This window comes from Chinchilla lanigera, unplaced genomic scaffold (assembly GCF_000276665.1).
Source record: "Chinchilla lanigera isolate Chin_1 unplaced genomic scaffold, ChiLan1.0 scaffold00032, whole genome shotgun sequence".
NCBI classification, from domain to species: domain Eukaryota; kingdom Metazoa; phylum Chordata; class Mammalia; order Rodentia; family Chinchillidae; genus Chinchilla; species Chinchilla lanigera.
In genome coordinates this window covers 22,387,419-22,403,009 of record NW_004955433.1, presented here as the reverse complement: position 1 = coordinate 22,403,009, position 15,591 = coordinate 22,387,419, and the positions used below count along the sequence as shown (strand labels likewise).

Genomic DNA, 15,591 nt, shown 5'->3' with positions numbered 1-15,591 from the left:
CTATTTGTTTAACAGACCTAAGTAACTAGTATCTCAGTCTGTAGGAATAGTTGGGTTAGACACAAGGTAGTAGGACATCTTTTTAAGATTCATGGGAACTAAAGTAACTTCATCCCATAGCTTGAGGTGGTCTGGTCTCGTACTTTCTTCCTGGCATCCTTTGCTAGAACCAAAAGCAGCTTCAGGGGTCCTTGGACACAGTACCTCTCTTCAGTTTTTTCCATACACGGGAATTTAACTTATGTGAGGCAGAAGATTAGGTATGGCAAGCCAGCTGAATAAGTAAGCGTGACCTGTCAATAATGGAGATCCAGGAAATGGTGGGAAAACAGTTTCCATAGCCCTGCACCTGGGACCAATCAGAGAAGGCCATCTTCAGTTTTTCTTGCAAGAACTCAAGCAAGTTTTTGATAGGACAGACTAGACCTGACCTCAGCATGAGATACAAAAAAATGGCTACCATTAACCTATGGCCACTGTGCTTTCTCTTTCATAGTGATCTGCTCTCACACTGCAGAATATGCTGCTTTTCCTACTTTTAACTGGCTCCCATTTGCTCTGCAGAGCATGTTTCTTTTCTTACCCTTGATAAGTGTAAAATCTCACTATCTTTTGCTCTTATTTTGTCCAGTTCTTTGTTCAGGACAAGAAGAACCTAGAAAGAATCTCTACCAGTCCCTGGAACCCCAAAACCTTGGTAACATATGTAGAACAATCCCAGTGGGAGGAGAAGTAGGGTGGCTTCTGTCAATTTTGGAGAAATCTGTCTCCTGGACACTGTTTTGTATGGCAAAGTCCCACAATTTTGTATTTCTGTAAACTTGTTGTAGAAACTGGCACAGTGCAAGTTGGAGATCTGGTTGTGGGATAAATAATCACTTACTCTCTGACAGTGTTAGAACTGGAAAGTCCCTTTATGAATGTCACCTTGTAGTTTTCACTGAGATGTGTGTGAGTTACAAGTATTAAATAAAACTGCCTTATCTGTTATGTGGCAGGAAGGGCCGAAGTTGTTCTAGGATTAATATTTGAGCTCTTTTTATATAAGGAACTCCTGCAGGGTATCACTGGGTGATGTCATTGATTCTCTTTGCAAAACGAAGATGAAGAAAAAAGAGAAAAAGGGAGAAGAAAAGGGGGGAAAGAAGTGGTGGTAGACAGGAGAGAAGAGGAGGACAGGGGAGAGGAGGAAGAGTTGAGAGAGGAAGTCGAGAAAAAGAAGAACTAAGATATGTACATATAGGCACATTGCTTTTCCCTTGTGAGAAATACATGTGAGAACCGACCATGATTCAGCACCCACCCTCAAGTCACAGAGCTTTGTTTTCATGCCTCAGGCAAAGACAGAAGGAAAATAAACAAAACAGAAGAAAAAAAAAAAAAAAAAAGAACTTAGCAGAACTAGTTAGTTTACTCTCTTAGAATCCTGAGGGTGAAAAGTCAATTTCTGAGCCATGAGCCTTGGCTCCAGGAAGAAGGCACATGGTGTTAGGATTTTAAATTAAGAAAGATGTAGGAAAACTTTGAGTTCAACCCCAAAGTCTGAGAAAGACATTCCAAACACTGACAAATAACTCTCACTGTTTATGCAAATTCATCTTAATCTGACCCAGAGCAGAGTTGAAATGTTAGGATCAGCTACAACCCTTCATCTGTCTCCATTCCCCCACTCCCAGAATAAGCAATAGGGCTTATGTTTAGCTATTTTTTCTCCTAGTTTATGGTTCTATTTCTCACTCAAGGAGCTGAGATAATAACTTTAGATAGTGCATCAGATCTGAGTGCAATTTGAGTATAAGACAAGAAGGTGTTCAAAAGCTAAGGCAAAGTGAATCACCCAGGTAAAATCAAGTTTAGAGAGACTCAGGAGAAGTGAATTGGTCTTGTTCCACCTGGAAGTGAATGACATATTTAAATTGCATACTTGGAGGAGGACTAATAAAGACCTTCTTTTATAAAGGTGTGGGTAGAGTGTAGGGCAACCACAAGGGAGACAAGAGAACCCATGAGCAGGTAACAGTTAGGGGAAGCATTATTATCTCGAGGCTGATAAGAACAAAAAAAGGGAAAGCACCACCACTTGGAAGGAGAGAGATACTGTGACAGGGCTGTGGCAGAACACAACCAGCTGGGGAGGGCCCTGCAGGGAGGGAGAGAGCCTACCTTGATCTCATTCGTCGCCTCAGGTCTCTGGCTGGGCTGACACATGGACTGTTCCAAATAAATGCCATAAGGCAAGGGAGTCTTGGAGGTAGACCAAATAGGTCAACCATTCTAGGAAGAGAGCAGCAGAAAGGAGAGTGTGATGGACTTGGGGTTGGGATGCATGTTGTGCCATTCAAAGATGGGGGTGCATGGAAATCTGTGGAAGCCCTGAGATTTTCATCCAACTGCTACCTTTCAGGGGCATTGTACCTACCAATCTCTGGGATACCACTGTAAGAGGAAAAAGAAGGAACCTGAGAATTCATACCTTGTGCATTAGATAAATAATGAAAAAGAAGAGTTGACCCTAATCTTATGCTGTCTCCCATCGGAAAAAAACACTAACATCCAAGGGCAAGTTTTTGCCTGACACAGCCGATCTGTGGAATAAGAGATTTCTCAGACTCAGAAAATTCTAGAAGCACAGTTTGCAAGACCACTGATGGCTTGTTCCCCTCACTGGGCTCAAAGAACATCTCATGAAACACTATCTGGTGATGACGTGCAGACCAGGAAAACAGTGCTTTCCTCCAACACTGCAATTCAGTGGAGACACCTTTTCAAATGGAAGCAATCTGTCTTTCTCGTGTCTGGGAAGAGTGGCTATCAACCACAGGGAAATGGCCTTCAACAGTAGGTCAATTAATTACTGTATTTTAAAACAGCTCCTTAAAAATAGCAATTAATTTCCCTGCATTTCTGGATATTTCTCCTGTACACCTTATCTACTTGAAATCACTGCTATTCTGGGCAGATATGGAACTTTATTATTTCTGAGAGTTTTACAGAAGATCATATTCTTTTTTTAATGAATGCATGGATAGATTTAGATTTTAATTATTGCTGGAACCTTTTCACTATTCGAAATAGACTTAAAAAGGCAGAAAATGGGAAGAATTCATACTGAAATGGGAGTTGATAAATGCTCAGAAAGACTATTTATCCAAACACATCTTCAAGTCCAAATGCTGTCTGATCAGAAAAAAAAGGCAGAATCCAAATGCAACATGAGCTATTTCTGTTTACTTATTAATATTCTTTGTACTTTCCTGATCTAATAGGTTAGAACTTCCATAAGACTTTTCCCTAGTGAAAAAAAGAATCAAAGAGACTATTTTCACCTGTTCTTTAACCTTTACCCCAGCTTTGGCAGCATTGTCTTCAACTGGATTAAACTCTGCTGCCCTCCTATTTGGGCTTTTAAAAAACTAGAGAGAGAAGTCATCTGACTTTTGTCCAGAGGAAAGTGAGCAATGATTTCTCATTGTGTATATTATCCAGCTATAGGATCTGGCCAAATCAAGGTTCAGAAATTAAACAGAAGTTGGCAATTTTATGCTGACCATACCAGAACCTTCCTGCAGGTGTCTAATGCATGCAGCTCTTTTGAATACAGTCTAGGTCATGATGGTGAACCCTTTAGAATTTTCAGTGATACAAACATCCCACTGTGGTATGCATACCATAGGTTGGCCACCACTGGCCTAGGCTTTCTCAGCCTCTCATCACTTTTACCATTTAGGTAGTGGATAATTCTTTGTTGTGAAGTGATGTCTTGTTCATTGCAGACTGTTTTAACAGCATTCCTGGCTTTTACCCACTCGATGCCAACAGTAACCCTACCCCCTCAGTTATGATGAGTAAAAAATGTCTCTAGACACTGTTCAAAGTCTCCTGGGGAGCAGAATCATTTTTAATTAAGAGCCATTATTATAAACACAACTATTTATGATACTAGATACTAGATAGAAAGATGATAGGTAATTAGATGGTTAGCTAAGGAAGTAACCTTACATTTTGCCTGTGCATTCATTTACAACTGATCCAAAGAAGTGAAATTGTGAGGACAGAGACTATGAACATTTTAAATTTTAACAGAAATACCAGATCTGTCTCCAAAGTGACCAGAGTGTTAAAGTATGTTTTATGCTTTTATATTACTATCAGAATTCTGAAACATTACATTTAATTAACTTAGTTTTGGCTAATCGAATGGAATGAAAAAACCAGTTATCTTGTTTTAATTTACATTTTACTGATTACTGTGAAGATGAGTACATTCTCTTATATTTGTTGACCTTTTATTTCTTTTGAGGTTTGTTAGTTTCTTTCATGTGCCTGTTTCTGTACTGGGGTGTTTTTCCTTTCTTTATTGATTTACATGAGTTTTATATGTTTTGCATATTAATGCTTTTACTTTTTTCCCTATTAGTGCATACTGGTTATACAGATGAGTGGGTTTTATTTGGGGAGAGTTGCATGTGCGTATAACATACTTTCATAAATTCCTCACATCATTCCCCTTCTATCCCTCCTTTTCCCCTTTGTATTTTGATTATATTAAGTTATATGTTAAAACAAGTTCTGGGATATCTCCTCATCCACAGAGCATAGAAGTGTGGATCCATACAATCTTGATAAAGAATAGATAAATGTATATTTGTAAACATCCCTCACTGAGCCCCATATGCAGAAGCAGCTATTGCTAGAAAGAGGCAGACAGCTGCATAGGCCCTATAAGAGCCCTCCAGCTGCATGACAGATGGATGTTCTATTCCGTGTGGTCCATGTCAGGTGAAAGAGAGGTCCTGCTTTGTTGTATATTATGTACTCATTTATCATCTGACATAAAGTTGCTTTTCTTTAAAAAGTAAATATGTAATCCAGGTCAAAACACATTCTCATTGTGAAGACTGAAACATCACCACAGCTGAAACTTGGGTCTTCCTTGGTATTTGCCCCCAAGATCAACCAGCCCCAGAGGCAACTGCTGACCTGACTTTGGGGTGTTTCCTTCAGGTTTTTTCTCATGTCTTCACACATTTATCACTTTGTGCATATAAACATGCTTGTTTTGATCTTGTATGTAGAGGAGCGTTGTGTTTTCACTCCATGCACTGTTACTACATGCAGACCTAGCTCATGGACATTTGCTGTTTCACAGTGTGGTTGAGTCACATTTGGGGCTATTCACAAACAGTACAGAAATGAACAGCTGTTACAGTTTGGATCTTGACTGTCTGACAGTGTTTGAGTGTGGAAGACTTGGTTCCCAGCCTGTGAGGCTTTTGGGAGGTGATGAAATGTTTAGGAGGTGGGCCCCAGTGGAAGGAAGTTTGGTCACTAGGTACATGCTGTTGACAAGGTTAAGGGGATTCCAGCACCTTCCCCTCTCTCTCTTTGCTTCTCAGCCTTCATGAGATGAGCACCATGCCCTACCATGCATTCCCCACCATGACAGTCTGCCCTGCCACAGGCCCAAAGGCCATGAGGCCAAATGATAATGGAGCAAAACCTCTAAAACTATGAGCTAAGATGCATGTTTTCTCCTTAAAAGTTAATTTATCTAAACACTTTGCTGCAGTGACATAAAGTTAACTAACACATCAGCCCAACATCTCATTATGCATATATCTACCCTAGAACTTAAGAAATGAAATTGTGGGGACAGATATGGTGTGTATACTTCAACTTATAATAAAAATTATCTTTATACTCTCCACAGTGGTCAGGCCATTTTATATTCCTACTGGTATTTGGCGGTATCAATTTAATTTTTTAGCCAATTCAGTGAAAAGAATAAAAAAAAGCCCATGTATTGTGTTTTAACTTACATTCCACTGATTACTGTCAAGAGGAATATATTTTCTTATGTTTGCTGATTGACTTTTTTCTGTTAATATTTGCTTCTTCCTTCCTTGTATTTGCTTCTATGTTGGGTTGTCTTTTCCTTATTGATTTGCATGACTTTTGAAAAATATATTGTGCATATTAATTATTTGTCAGCTATACACACTGCATGAGAAGAGACTTGAAGATGCCACACAGTGAGCATTTCAAAGGGCAGCAGGTTAAAAAGCTGCTGTCTGAGATAATTAGTGAGCTTTTGCTGGCTCTACTGTGTTCCTGTCTCCTTGTCCCCATTAGGGATCTAGGCATCCTCTCTCAATTACATTTTGACATTGTCTCTCTTCAGCTGATGGTATCCCCCCTGAACTCCTAGGTCCTTTGTATCCTAGACCACCCACCACTCCTGCCTCTGGGGTCAGGGGCTACAGCCTCTACCTTGACAAGAGAAGTACAAAAATGCCCTTTCCCCTACTGCCCCTCCCAAACCTCCCTTTTCCTGGAGCAGCATTTCCAAGGATGCGATACAAAACACTTTGTCTTTGGAATATTAATCCATGTTGTAGGCATACAAGACTGGTGACATAAGTTTGCAAAACACCTGTTTAAATCAAATTGAATACTTTTCCTCACTGCAGGCCTTTTTTTTTTTTTTCGAATTCTTGTTAGACCACCAGGTGAGCCTCTGGTGGGGATAGAGTTAGTGCATTTCCCAAGTGATTTGACAAGACAAGACTTTTACCCCCAGAGTATCTCTTAGGACCACCTCACTATGGTAGATGCTTTAGGGCATTTTGCGGTGATGGATGCAACAAATACCCAGTTTGACAGCTGTGTGATGCACTGCCTGGAATGGGGATCTCCGGGGGGCATTCTGTGTCTTATTTCCTTTATGTACATGCAAGGCATCAGCGCAACAGGGCGCTGCATGCTGTAAGTGTGCTGTGATAATTGCTTGATGTTATCAGCATGCCCTGTGAATCAAGGTGGGGCTGTTTAAAGTTTTCAGGCCTGGATCTGATGAGTTGTATGACTGTGAGCAGTCCTAGAAGCCCCCTTCCCTCTGGCGGATGGATTGCCCACTCTGTAGTGGGAATGATAAAAGCTGCTTTTGAGGAACTTTGAGAAAAATGGAATGAGGTAAAAAATGCATTATCATGCAGCAGGTTTTTAGACAAACTAAACATTAATATTTGTGGCTTGAGATTTGGCTCATCTGAAACAAACAAAGCCTCCCTGATGTCCAAAGCCAGTCATTTTTCTGAAAGACAAGTAGCACTTAATATGGAAACACTTTAGAAGGGCAGAATATCTTCCACACTTGCTACTTTCTCTGGACTTCCTGAAAGTTCCTGACCCCATGGGTAGTACCCTAGCCCAGCAAGACTACTTTCTTTTTCTACAACTCATGACATTTTATAGTTGATTCAACTCTTGCAGAAATAGACCCATTGCACCCCCTCCAGATGCCTGTCCCAGAGGGTGAGTGTCACCTCCTCAGAGGGATGGTGGTCCCTCCCAGCTCTTCGTGGTCCTAAACATTTCTTAGTCTTTCCCATACAAGGGACAGTAGCTGCTTCCTGGAGCTCATTGAACTATGATAATGTAGGTTCTTTTACCAATTCAACTTGTTATCAGTTTTATTCCAAGTGAACAATTTTTTATATTAAATTCTCTTTTCAAATAACTGGTGCTATCATTTGGATCTTGACTGTCCCCCAAAGGGCCATATGGTAAATGAAAGCTTGGTCTCCTGCCCGATGGCACTATTAGAAGGAACCATTAGGAGGTGGAACTTAGTAGGAGCAAGTTAGGTCATCTAGGGTGTGCCTTTGAGGGCACTGTTGAGATCCCAGCTCCTTGTCTTTTCTCACTTTCTGGTAACCCAGAAAAGACCAACTTCCTTCTTCCTGTGTTCCCATTATGATGTTCTGCCTTGCCATAGGCGAAAAGTGATGGGATCAACCCTCCATGGGCTGAAATCTGCAAATGAGTGAAACAGAATAAAACTTTCTTGCTGTTAAGTTGATCAAAATGAATGTGTTTTCACAGTGGTAGGAAGCCAACCAATCTTGATTTCTGTCCTTTCATTAGACCACCGCCAATAAAAAAAAGAAGAAAGTACAGAAGTAGGGGAAGAAAGAAGGGCTTAAAAGGAAGAATGATGATTATTAGTCTTCCAGATCTACATCTTGTGTTTGTCTCTGAAATTCTCAGCTGCCAGCCTGGCAAGAACTCTGCTGACTTGTGCCAGCCCTTTTGGTACAAGTCTGAGCACTCAGCGTGTGATGCTTCTCTCCAAGCACCATAACCCATTTACTATAGATTAATTTATTAATCATGATACATGTCTTCTCTTTCCTAGTAGGATTGGCTGCTCAAATGTGTTTTCTTTAAGGTGATGGAAAGTCATCAGGAATTCATTAAAGTGTTCTGGTGATGTTGATTGCTGTAATAATGATTATTACATTGTTGTATTAGGTTATAGGTGTTAATATTGTCTCTTTTATGGGAGACTGTTAATCAACCACACACACTTGCTGATGATCACAAAGCCCAGGAGCTTAGTGACGCTTGCTTATTTCACAAGCTCAGATGGAGACTAAGGAGTTTCCCAGATAGAGCTCAAGAGTGAGACTTCAGTCAGCTAAGTTCACCTCACACTCATAGTGGGACCCCAAATCATTCACACCACCTTCTGACTCTTGCAGTCCCATCTCTGGACTAGGGATACGAATGCCTCCTCATAGTTTGTTGGCAGATTAAATAATAGATTTTAGTACATTGTGTTGGAGCACCCATTATCTCCCGTAAACAGTTCTGCATGCTATAAAATTTCAGCCCCAAATACCCATACCCAACTTTTCTCCTCATTTTTCTTAGTCCAAGTTTCTCCTAAACTGAGGTGTGATTTCATCTTTGTGTGTCGGTGTGGTGCTGAATCATGCCTGGCCCTTGCAAGCTTCATAGATGTTCACTGAAGATGCATCCATTGGTTGGCTCACAAGTTTTGGGATAATGAGGAGTGAAGACTGAATCCATGATCTAATACTACATGAGGTACAATAAAAAAATACAGCAAGTGTTTTCATTTTTAAAAATGTATTATAGGAAAATATACATTACTGCTTATATCTGAACATCACTCCAAAACCTATGTGCTCAGTGGTGAGGTTTTTGGAATCTGATTGGATTGTGGGAGTGCTACAGCTGACTTACTGTCATGGGAGGTCCTGTGGGAAGAGATGTGTCCCTGGGGGCTTGAGCTAGAAGGTTGTATCACCCTCTCCAGCTCCACTCTCTACTCTGCTGCCTGGATGATGTGAGGTAGCAGTTCTCCTCCACCATGCTGCTCTGCTATGCTGTTTGTTCTTCAGAGCTGGCTGACACAGACTGAACTGTGAGTCAGAATAAACCTCTCTTCCTTTAAATTGTTTTCTTAGCAACTTTCTTATTGCTGGGATAAAATACTGGATACCCAGAACTTAAAAGAGGAAAGGTTTATTTTGCTCACAGATTTGAGAGGTCTCAGTTCATAGTCAGCGGGTTCCAAGGCAAGGCAGTATGGTAGAGGGGCATGGAAGAGGAGAAAGAGCTCATGGAAGAGCAGGGAGGAAGCAGTGAGGCATGAAGAAAGAAAGGATATATGTACATACATCCATTCAGGCCATGCTCACAGTGACCAATCTCATCTCACCAGGGTTCATCTCCTAACTTTACACCTAGCTATAAACCCACCAGTGGACTAATCCAATATTACATACATTTGATTCATTCACCTCCCAAAAACCCTACTGATGAACACGTAAGATTTTGGGAGGCGATTTAGATATAAACTATAACAGTTGTGGTTTTCAGGCAGCGTATCTTAGGAATGAGAAAAGTAACTAATATAATACATTGCCATTGATGCCCCTCAAAATAGTCACTCATTCATGAGTGGCTAGCTGTGTTGTGTGGCTGCTTTGACATCCTGAATCTATACAGATGTTTACCTTTCATGGTCATTTTAATTTTGGGGAAAAGCCAGAAACTGTATACTGACAGATCTGGTGAATAAGGTGGATGAGGACACACTGCATTTTTCTTTTGTTGTTTGTTTGTTTTCCAGTACTGGGAATCGAACTGATGACCTTGCGCTTGCCAGGCAGGCGCTGTGCCACTGAGCTAAATCCCCAGCCCCTGCATTATTTTATTCAATAGAAATTGCTGTAAACATTTTGAATTGATTCAGAACATTAAGGCAGACACAAAAGATATTCATAAAGAGAACTTCCAGAACTGCTTCAGAAAGTGACAAGAATGGGATAAGTGCCTTTGAAGCAAGGAGAAGTAATTTGAGAAGGATTAATGACAATGCATCGTTTCATCTTTTCTTATAATAAATTTTTTTCTTATAATAAATTTTTAAACTTTTTATTTAAACATTTACCATATGTATTACCCATAGTTCTTATAAATTGGATGAGACACTGATTCATCATGATTCTCACTTTTCTCCTTTGTAAACAGAGACGATGACATCTATATTACAGTAGTGGGTTCCTAGGTCTCAGGGAAGCTCATTAAGCAAACTGCATGTACTTAACTGTGTCCCAGAGACTCCCAGTAAGTAGGTGGGAATGGGCTCTGATGATTATATTCAAACAAGCTCCAACATAATATGAGCACCATAGAGGTGCCCTGAAGAACACATTTTGAAAAATGCAGCATTTTGCAGTCACTCTGAGACCTTAATGTAGCTGTGTGTACAGTGCACCTGGGCTAAGTTCAGTTATATTTAATCCATGTCCTTAATCCATTGGGAGGTCCTTTGTGGTGAGTTATCCACTGTTTAATGTCAAGAAGTTTGGACTTGAACTTCAGACTTGCCAAAAGAGAGCTGTACAAGATTAAACACACTGCTAAACTTTTCTGGGTTTTAAAAAAATGTGTATTTTCAGGTTTGCAGGGACCTTTTTAAGAGTAGTATACAAGAAACACCTTGTAAAACAAGTGTCTTGCAAGTGCTATGTTTCAAAATTTATGTTTATTATTTTACAACAACCCTTCAGTTCCTATTGTTAGTCCTTAACGAGAAATTTTTTGGCAACTAAGGAGAATTGGAATTAATTAGCCTAGGAGAATATTTAATCCACAAAGTCAGTGCACAAAAGGGACCTGGAAACTAACAATAAGCATGATCCACGAGGTGACAGATGCAGGACCCAAGATTAGAGCAATGTGACTAGCTTGGGTCCCTGAACAGGTTGGGGACGTTAAGTTCAGATCCCTTGGCTCTGCCTAGGGTTCATCTTGCCAAATTCTCCACACCAATCTCCACTGCTCGCTCCCCAAACTCTCCTCTTTCTCCTTTCCTTACTCTCTAGGGTGGAGTCAGGGTTATTTCACAGACTTTCTGGTTGTCATGTCCACATTTCTCATCATGACAAGAGTCCATGGTTCCCAGTCAGACAGTACAGCTCTACACTGTGCCCTGCCAGCTTTCTGTCTTTGACAAATCCTTGCAGTCTCTGACCTTAACTCTCTTCTTTACCTGAAACGGTGCTAAGAAAATTTCCTCTCTTGACTGACATAACAAATGAATGAGAATAAGGGGTGGGGGAGATGGGCATTTATTAAACCCCTACTGTGTTCATGGCCCTTTGGCCATGTTATCCCATAGGATCCTCACCTAAGTGCACGCCATGGGGTTATTACTGTTCTCCTCCCAATCTAAGTTTCCCACTTTGTTTTTAAGTATCACGAAAAAAAGGAATGTGGGACTCTTTCATTCTCCAGGTATCTCAACACCAACAGCATAACAGATAGGGACCCATGTTTTCTCCTGTGGGGAGGAAGTGGATTCTACTGGAATCAGAGGCCCTGAGAACATCAGCAATATGCCAGACTCACATGGCCTGGGAGTGACAGAGCAGCAGCCCTGACCACACACACTTATGCATGTGAGGGACTTAACTCTCCTATCAGAGACAGGGTAGACACTGCTGACCTGCAAGGACGTAGGTGCTGAGGGCCTGATTCTGTCTTTCTTCATTTCTTCTTTCTTCTTCGCTGTCTCTCTCTCTCTCTCTCAGACTTTACAGTCTCCTCATTAAAATGCAGTTACATGATTCATCAACATTATTGGAGAAAGCAGTTAGATACAATAAAGGGGGAAAATTAGTATTTGCAAAGACAAGTAGTATTGAGCTTTCTACCTCATCAAGGGGCTAAATGCACACATGTTAGCCATACACCCTGACTGCCAGGAACCCCCTGGGAAGGAGTGTGGTTTTTTTTTTCCCCCTCTCTCTCTTCATTCAGTCTCTTATATGATCCATGATCTTTACATTTTGCCCACAGTCGTGAAAGCTAATGGCATCATTTTCATGCATGGACACGGGCCTGCCAGCTGACAGCGGTTAGCAATTCTTATTACAAATATATCTTCTAATTCCCGAGCTAGAATTGTAAAGCTTTTCTATAGTGACACTGAACCAAAATATCGAAATTGCTGAAGCTTTTAAAGAAAGCAGCGGCAAAAGGTTGCAGAACGCCTTTTCCGTAGCGCTGCAGAGAGGCTCCCTGGAATACAGATGGAATGCGAGCCTGCGTTTCCCTGTCACCTCACATCACCCGGGAGCAACAAAGACTCCCAACCTCCAATGCCTTTTGCAGGAAGGAGAGACAGACAGACAGACAGACAGAGACAGAGACAGAGATAGAGACAGAGAGAGACAGAGAGAGACACAGAGACACAGAGAGACACAGAGGGAGAGATAGAGAGAGACAGAGGGAGAGAGAGAGGAAGAAAGAGAGAGAGAGGAAAAAAGAGAGAGAGAGAGGAAGAGAGAGGAGAGAGATCTTTGAAAAGAAACTTCTGCACGGTTTTAATGGTTACCACTGTTTGGACAAGAGGAAACCTTTCTGCAGTTTGGAAATGGAAATGGTACAACAGGGTATATGTCAGATACAATCTTCAGAACTCTCTCTCTCTCTGTTTTTTTTTTTTTTTTCAGTGCTAGTTATCAAACCCAGGGCCTAATGCATGCTAGGGAAGCACTCTACCAGTGAACTACATCTCAGGCTCTCTTGTAAGCATTCCCCCCATTTTCCTGGCCTTATTCACTTTGGCTCATCTTTTAAGACACCACTGGAGACCGCACTGTCCGTAATCCCAATGGAGACACCCCTTCCCTCTACCCTCCAGCCCCAGTTTGGTGACAGTTGTCTCCTTTGGGCTTCCACGATCACCCATTCTTTTCTGTGTCACAGAAAATTAAGTGGAGAAAGTGAGAAACATCATGACTTTGAAGATGACTTGGACTTTCCTCCTGGCTAAGTGGCTGATGACTTAGGGCAAGATATTTCACCTGCCAAAGCCTTAATTGTGTCACAATCAGATAGGTTTAGTCACATTCACTTTGTGGACTCTGAGGGTTAAATAATAGGATACTAGCATCAGAATGAAAGACAAGTGTTACTTGTCCTTGTGCAGCTTTATCGTGTGTGAGTTTTGGTGGCTGGCTGTCTTAGAAGATGGAGCTCCTTGAGAAGCCAGCTGGATCCAGAGCTGCTACTAGGACTCTGCTTCCCTTCTGAACTCTTGTTGGCTTCTTGTTTAGGCAGGATCTGTCACCATGGTTAAAAGATGGAAGATAGCAACCCTAAAGTAGAATCATATCCTTATGGATAAGCATTCCACAGGGGACAGAGTGGGGTGGAATGGGGCAACCTAACTCCCCTGATCTGTATTTAGTGACCCACTGTCTGTGGTTTTGCTTTTCATAATTCCGCTTCCCTGTGGTCAGTCCTGATTTTAAACCGTTAAACTGAAAATTCCAGCAACAAGCAATCAACAAGGTTTAAATCACCAGCATTCTGAGGAGCACAATGAAATCCTACACTGTCATCTGGGACGTGAGTCATCTCTTTGTTCAGCATATCCACACTGTGTATGCTACTTAACGATACTGCCAGAGCTGCATAACCCAGGATGGGCCAAGCAGATGACCCTCCTTCTGAAGCTTGTCAGAAGGTCAGTAGCAGCCTAATGCTACATTTTAATGCCTGTGGCATTGATCTCACTTCATCCTATCACATAGGCGCCATATCATCTCACATCTTCTCAAGAAGGGTAAGTCCAGTACAATATTTTGAAAGAGAGACAGAGAAGCATTCACCTAGTTTTTTTTTTATAAAACATTGCTATAAATGGTCTACTTTTATTATTTATTGCTACTAATCTCTTACTATACTTAATTTGTAAATTAAACTTTATCATAGGTATGAATGTACAGGAAAAAATCATAATCTATTCTGGCTTTGGTACTATCCATGATTTCAAGCATCCTTTAGGGATCTTGGAATGTATCCCCCAGGGATAAGGATGAACTACTGTGCCACTCTCATGGGGGACAGGTCACACTTGGGTCACACTTAGATCACACTTCTACTATGGCTCAGCTGGCACGTGCTAGAATGTGTACTCCAAGTGTCTCACATTCTTGTATTCTGTGTTGTGGGGGGCAGTGTGTGCTAGGTCTCCCAAGGCTACACAAGATAAAGGAGGGGTGGGTGTCCCCATAAATGGACTGCTGGCACTAATAAAAAGAGATCTCTGGGAAGGCAAAGCCAAGGTATGTGCGTTACAAGGCCAAACACTGCTTAATCAGTGAATCAACCAACAAAGGAATAAATGATGTTCATTTTGTGCAAACAGCCCTGGGATGGGAATAGGCAGAAATAAGTTCATGTCCCAATGTCCTTACTAATGTGAGTGACTTTGAACATTTTAACCTTACCTCTCTGGTTCTGGTGTCCCTCCTGGGTTATAGAATTTTCTGGTTGGATTAGAGGATCTCCAAGGTATTTTCCAAATTTACATGTCTATTATCTCATACTGCTGCTCATTAAGAAAAAAAATTGTACGTTAATTGAAACAGGGCTCTTTTCGCAGGCTTTGGAGGAAACCCTATAGATATCTATAGGTTAAATAGAAGGGGGAGTAATGACAGGCTCAGGAGAGGAGTATTTCAGAAAATGAAAAATAAGTAAGACTGGCTGCCCTACTTGGGATGGTGCTGTGCTCTCTTCAGGGAAGACTATGGACAGGAAGGGGCAGTCTGCAAATTTATGGTATGAACATGAGCTTGTCTAGCAGGAAGGAGGAACTGGAGGTATTTGAGACAAGGATAGGCAGTGTATTGGTCAGCTTTCTGTGGCTGGGATAAAATACCTCAGACATATAACTTAAAGGAGAAAAGGTCTATTTTGGCTCATAGTTTTAGAGAGTTCAGACCATGGTTGGCTGGCTTTAGGGAAGAAACATCAAAGAGGAAGGAAAGCTGCTTGACTCATGGCATCCAAGAAACAGACAGCAGGGGAAGAGCCCAGGAGGAAGGGACCAAGGACCAGATATAGTCCCCAAGGTCACGGTCCCATGACCCACAAGAAGTGTGCTTTACCCCTCTCCTAGGCATTTCTCCATTTCTCAAGCCAATGAAGTTGATAATATTAACTAACCATCACAGGCAGGGAAAGCACACATTTTTTACTACAGTTAAGGTTAATTTGTTAGGTGATTAATATATGTTGAATAGGCAAGGAAGCAGAGGATCTGACCTTGGCTTTAAGGTGCAAACAGGATGAAATTCAGAGACCCAAGATTCTTCCTCAGGCCCCTTGAAAAGGTAATGACAGCACATGCCATCAAATGATTGTCTTGGGCCAGGGAGGGGCCCACATTAAGATGGAGATTGTTCCTCAGGCTACTTA

The 15,591-nt window shown here is 41.4% G+C and overlaps 1 long non-coding RNA gene across 2 annotated transcripts in view; it reads left to right on the top strand.

The window, feature by feature from the left end:
- Positions 1 to 13,811: 13,811 nt before the first annotated feature.
- The window catches only part of LOC106148926, an 84,510-nt gene continuing 82,730 nt past the window's right edge, over positions 13,812 to 15,591 (top strand). For both annotated transcript variants that reach the window (XR_001234699.1, XR_001234698.1), the window contains exon 1: positions 13,812 to 13,951. This is a non-coding gene — a long non-coding RNA (uncharacterized LOC106148926). The remainder of the gene's footprint in view (positions 13,952 to 15,591) is intronic.